This window comes from Thamnophis elegans, chromosome Z (assembly GCF_009769535.1).
Source record: "Thamnophis elegans isolate rThaEle1 chromosome Z, rThaEle1.pri, whole genome shotgun sequence".
Lineage (NCBI taxonomy): Eukaryota > Metazoa > Chordata > Lepidosauria > Squamata > Colubridae > Thamnophis > Thamnophis elegans.
Window position 1 is genome coordinate 116,970,386 of NC_045558.1, and position 6,396 is coordinate 116,976,781.

A 6,396-nucleotide genomic window follows, 5' to 3' on the forward strand; every position below is an offset into this window, starting at 1 on the left:
ACATATTGCCAACATTGGGGGAAAAAAAACAGTTTTGGGATGCATTTGTATGGTATATAGTATTTTGCCAGGGTTAACTGAAATATAGTTTACTCAACTTATTTTTATAGTTTACTCAATGCCCCATATATAGAACTAACCTCACAAGCAGGGTTCCCACAACACACATCTAAAATATGTCTATTAATCCCTTTGTGGTCCAGTGTAGGCAATAATGAATAAATTAGTGATACGTGTAAAAAAGGACACAGTATATAAAATTCCACCAATGTTTCAAAAAAATGCAATTATTTGGCAAAGGGGAAAATGTACACCTAAAAACTTTGGCTTTGTTTAGTCAATTCATAATAATTGGGTTATGTTGATCTTTTTTCGGATATTTTGTCAAATAAAGTGATTTGAATTTGAATCACTTTATGCCAACCATTTTTTAAACCTAACCTAACTCTGTGTTGTTTTATAGTGATCGTATTTCCACCCAAGTGTATTTACTTAAGATTAGAGACATAACATGGTCACTCTTCTGAAATAAGTGAGTAAACCAGCCTTCCTCAGTTATGTGGAAATACCTGAGGAAGTAGCACTATGTGCTTGTACATATTTCCTTTAGAAAAGGCAGTATTGAATATATTTAATCAGCAGGCTGTTGAGCGAACCAACAAATGTGCTTGGTTCATATTTTAATGTGAAATTAAATTATGTTATGCAAAGGCAGTCAATGAGAGCTCACCTCCAGGGTCTAACATCACCAGAAAAGACAGGTGTTCATCATGAATAAGAATGTCGTAAGAGTATAACCATAATAGTTAATGCTGTTGAAACAGATGCTCCAAGGGAATTCCTGATTGGGCTTGAATTTTATTACTGCATACACAGCTTCTGGAATGTCAGGGCCTTCAATGGAAGTGTCTCCAAACCAGTACCCTTTTTCACTATGAGAAAAAAAAAATCCTCCTAAACTCTTATCACCATCATGGGCACATCTGTTTACTCCTTTGGAATAAAAACTACTCCACCCTCAACCCCAAGCCACACACCACAATTGCTTGTGTCTAAATACTGTTGAGTCCATGGGAAATATATCTTTGCTTTTATCCTCATGCATTTATTTCCCATATTTTTCCTCCTCGCACAAGCACACATACCAACCTTTTAATTTAGGCTGTATTTGCACAACACATGTCCCTATAATTAACTGAAACAATTTCTTAATTAACTCATTTTTCTAAGGTTAAAGCTGACTAAGAATCTGCCTAAATCCATAATCAATTATTCCAAATCCCCCCCTCCCAATTTCAACAGCATATTTTAGGTAGGAAGTATATTTGACAGCTGTTAGTGTTAAACAATTGGTTAATAATAGTTTTGTGACAGGGAAAATTTGTACAGGAAATGAATTCCTTTACCATCAAAGGAACAATCCAAACTTAAACACACAAAACAGTTTTATTTCATCGATTAATGTACTTCTAGCATAACCTATTGATAATTTTTCAAATTCCGTATGTTTGGTTCAGCCTATTCCTCAATCTCTGTGACATATGATTGAAAACTGCAAGGTGGTAAACATGGCATTGCTACTGCCTTTATAAGGGCTGACTGATTCTCCTACCCAAACACCAAAGTTTACACCCAATTCCAAATATAGCTCCACTGCAACATATAGGTGTTATAATAATGTATAGGGTATGTGTACAGGACCACATATTAACGTATGCAATACAAAATAACAGAATCAGAAGGAACCATGGGGGTCTTCTAGTCCGAACAGGTGACCTTATACCATTCCTGAGAAATGTCTATCCAATCTCTTCTTAAAAGTTTTAAAGGAACACCCACAACTTCTGAAAGCTAATTGCTCCACTGATTGTTCTGTCAGGAAATTTTTCCTTAATTCTAGACTGGCTCTCTCCTTGGTAAGTTTCCACCCAATATTTCTTCTCCTGCCCTCAGGTGCTTTGCAGAATGGATTGCCCCCCTCTTCTTTGTGACAGCCTCTCAAATACTGGAGGACTGCTATCATGTTATCCCTAGTCCTTCTCTTCGTTAGACTAAACATGCTCCGTTCCTGCAGCTGTTCATTGTATGTTTCAACCTGCAGCCCCACAAACATCTTTGTTGCTCTTTTCTGTACTCTTTCTGTAGTCTCAACAACTTTTTTGTGTGTCATGTTTTATTTAAAACATTTAGATAGATGAAGACAGGTGTTTTCAAACCATGGGTTCATCTTCGTGAACAAAATTAATGATTTCCCTAAAGTTACAGCCAAGAAATATACGTCTTAATTTTAATACTTTTTAACCTATATATCAGTTATGAACCTTCGCAGTACAATTGCCAATTGAGCAACTCAAAGGAGGTTTTTTTTCCCCTTCAAAAGGCAACTGGACTGTTTTTTCTTTGAGGAAGAAGAAAACATTTCGCTTCACATCCAAAAAGCTTTATCAGTCCTGAAGAAGGTCATACGTTCTTCTTCCTAAACTAATAATAAGCTTCTTGGATGAGAAGCAAAATGTTTTCTTCTACCTCAAGGGAAAAAAACAGCCCAGTCGCCATTTGAAGAAGAAGAAAAAAGCACCTTTGAGACAACTCTTGACCTGGATGATGGAGAATCTCCAAATACATTTTGCCAACTGAGAAATTGCATTTCTTCTTGATCCTGGATGCACTATGTACAGTATACTAACTTTTTTTACCAGCAATTTTTACCAACACACATTTCAGTCCTGGTGAGAGAACCATACCTCAACTTCAGATGCATACAGGTAATCCTCAACTTCCGACCATTCATTTAGTGACTAAAGTTACAACAGCACTGAAAATGTGTGTTATGGACTGTTTTTCACACAACTATTGTATGATCAAACTTTGGATATTTAGCAAGTGGTTCAAATTTATAATGGTTGCAGTGTCCCTGGGACAAGTGGATCACCTTTTGACAAGCAATGTCAACAGGGAAGCCAGATTGACTTCACAACTATGTTACTGACTTAACTGCAGTGATTCACTCAATAACTGAGCAAGAAAGGTCATAAAACGGTGCAAAACACATTTAACTGCCTTGCTTAGCAAAGTTGTTTTTGGCTGAATTGTGGTCCTATGTCGAATAATAACTATATTTGTGAACAGAGAGCACTTCCCTACCACATCCTCACCATCTACTACCTAAGGCTAGCTTTACTTTAGCCAAAACTATTTAACAGATCAAAATCTTATTCTGTATGTATTCAGAAGGGGAGAAAACATTTGCATCTTATTGACTGGCAAATTTTGCAGCCAGCAAAATTCCAAACAATGTTGTAATAAACCTGCAAGTATTAAACAGGTACAGCAAAGGCTATTCTTTTCTTAAGTATTCATTCAGAAAGCATAGCATCCTGGGTCACCTCTGCATCAAATCAGATGGATGCTGTGGTTTTAATTATTACATCAAGAATTCTACAGGTGAATTTCGGTACCTGTGTTAAGGTGTTCCAGAGGCAGAAAGCTAGACTTGAAACTGGATAAGTAAAACATGCTTTAACTCTGAATCTCATAAAAAGCCTATGCAGTACACACCTTTTAATAAATTCATATTGCAATCCCTCTCCTGCCTCACATTTTACGCCATAAGAGCCCCTCCCCTCCGCCTCTTTTCCTAAATTGGGAGCTATTCAGAGCTCCTTTGCTTGGACACCCAAAGGTCGTTATTCGTTTTATTCTATTTATGGCTCTCATCAGCAATTTTGGACAGGTAGCAGAACGAACTCCCAACAGGGGAAGCAATCCGCAATAGGGGTATCGTGCACAGACGGGCTGGAAAAGAGAAAGGAGCTTTATCTTTGCAAGCCTTCGCTTTCTAATCCTGCAGCTGCCCCAGCAATGTGATCCCGCGGGCAAGGAAACTTGTCCTCCCGGCGTTTCTTCTCCCTCGTTCATAGCCTCCTGCCCGGAAGAGTTTCTGCCCACCTTGCCCCGGTTTTGCCCTCCTTACCCGTTCCTGTGAATCCCGACGTATCGGCTTCACCGTGGCACGAGGAGCCCAAATACAGACTCTGGGGCTATTTGCAAGCGTGGCCACGTTGCATCAGCCAACCCTCAGGGCGGGAAGGGGCGAGGCGGAACCAGACCCAATCCCCGCTCCTGCCTCGCGTACAGGGAGGCGCGTCCTTTCCACTCATATCAATGTTGCTCCTGTTTTTTTAAATCGGAGGGGGAGGCGATACGGGTCCTACATTTGAAGTTTGCTACGGGTCAGGATGTAGAAAGAGCTCCTGCCACTATTAGAATACAGTAACCAAGTTGGAAGGGACTTTGGAGGACTTCTAGTCCAACCTCTGTGGAAAGTCATCACCCAGCAGGGCATTTCTTTCAACACCTCCTCAGAAAGGAAATCCTAATACCATTTCAGATAAACGGCTGCCAAACTCTTCTTAAAAACCTCCAGTGTTGGAGCACCCACAACTTTGTTGGAGGCAATTCATTCCATTGATTAATTGTTGTCAGGAAAGCTCTCCTTAGTTCTAGGTTGCTTCTCTCCTTGATTAGTTTCCATCCATTGCTTCTTGTTCTGCCTGCAGGTGCTTTGGAGAATAGCTTGACTTCTTTGTGGAGACCCCTGAGACATTGGAACACTGCTATCACATCCCTCCTAGTCCTTCTTTTCATTAAACTAGACATATCCAATTCCAGCAACTGTTCTTTATATGTTTTAGCATCCAGTCCTCTAATCATCTTTGTTGCTCTTCTCTGCACTTTTTCTAGAGTCTCCACATCTTTTTTACATTGTGGTGATGAAAATGATGCAGTATTCCAAGTGAAGTTGTGAATGCCCCAACACTGGAAGTCTTTAAGAAGATGTTGGATAGCCATTTGTCTGAAATGGTATAGAGTTTCCTGCCTAGGCAGGGTGTTGGACTAGAAGACCTCCAGGGTCCCTTCCAACTCTGCTATTGTATTGCACTGTATTGTATTGTATTAACCGTCATTGTATGTACTGAGATACTATATTAAGGAAAATTATTTTATTTATGTATTTTGTTAATATAACATTAGGAAGCCTGAAAGAAAATCATTTTTCTCCCAAATCTCCTTTTAAGGAGAATTAAGTTTACAAGGCAAATTTCTTGGTAATAGAACCACATTTATAAAATTAACTGAGCTAGCTAGATATGCACAACACAACGGAGCCATAGTTCTCTATGTATAGTAGAACAGGCTCAGCCACAGGGAGGGGTCAAATGCATCATTAGTTTGGCGACCCTACAATCCCACAAGATGTTTATGTCCAGCCTTCCTTGATTCCATTGACTCTTTATCTACTGGAAATTTGCTCTGATTTTTTGTACCTGACACGATATTTAGGTTAATGTGTTGTAAAAACCTGATAATTAAAAAAAAATATAAGGTATAAAGTGTATCATAGCAAAATAATGCATACAGTATAGCAAATTGTAGCTAAGTGAAAAATCATGATTTAAAAGTGGGTGGCCCAGTTCCTGAGCTGTTGCACTTAAGAATCAAAGATAAAAAAGAATGTTTCTAATTTGTAAGATACTAACGTTAGCATCCATTTGCCACTAATAAATCAAATAAAAAAAATTAAACTTGTAAACTTGCCACCTGATTCTTAACAGTTCTGGGCAGCTCACAACAATAAAAAAAACAAAAAACACCCCAATAAAATCACTGATGATGCACTGATTATGTTACCTAGTTTGGTGAGGAAATGTCTGCAATAAACCCACCAAGTTTAGAGTGCACCAATAAATACAATAAAATCAGTAAAACGTTTTATGTTTAGGTTGTAAATGTTACAGTGCATTGTAAACCAAACAAATCCCCTTATGATTCAGGACAGGTTTAAGCAATCTTTTTTTGAGTAGTGAGCTGTACTTCCCCTTTCTGTCTTGCTTAGAGGTCAAATGAGGCATGACTTTGTGACCCTGGAATGTGGAATTGTGGAAAACTACAATTTTTAAAATCCCTTTTTAGCATGGGGAACAATTTGAGGGGACAACTTTATGTACAACAAATGGTCTCTATTCTGCACCCAGCCTTATGAGTAGGCCAGTGATGGGATTCAAATTTATTTACTACCAATTCTGTGGCCATGGCTTTGTGGGTGTGGCATGGCTTTGTGGGCGTGGCAGGGGAAGGTTACTGCAAAATCCCCATTCCCTCCCCACCCCACTAACTTGCTTTCCAGCTCCATTCTCCTGTTCAGGGCAACAAAAGAAGATCAGCTGGGAGGCAGCTGGGGCAGGGCCAGCCTATTTGATAGTTCTCTGAACTACTCAAGATTTCTTCTACCGGTTTGCCAGAACCTGTCAGAACTGGCTAAATACCACCTCTGGAGTAGGCCATGTTGAGTCCAAAGTTACCCCAATGATTGAGGATGGACTGAAAACCCAGGTC

At 39.2% G+C, this 6,396-nt stretch overlaps 1 protein-coding gene across 2 annotated transcripts in view; it reads right to left on the minus strand.

The window, feature by feature from the left end:
* Window positions 1–4,068, minus strand: part of SLC6A16 (solute carrier family 6 member 16) — a 50,430-nt gene extending 46,362 nt beyond the window's left edge. Inside the window, exons 1-2 of one of the 2 annotated variants that reach the window (XM_032234522.1) lie at window positions 3,974–4,066; window positions 731–932 (exon numbers count right to left, since the gene is read on the minus strand). The gene's annotated coding sequence lies outside the window, so the exon portion shown is untranslated. Of the gene's footprint in view, window positions 1–730; window positions 933–3,973 lie in introns of both variants that reach the window. The other variant, XM_032234521.1, reaches the window with a different exon arrangement.
* Window positions 4,069–6,396: the final 2,328 nt, after the last annotated feature.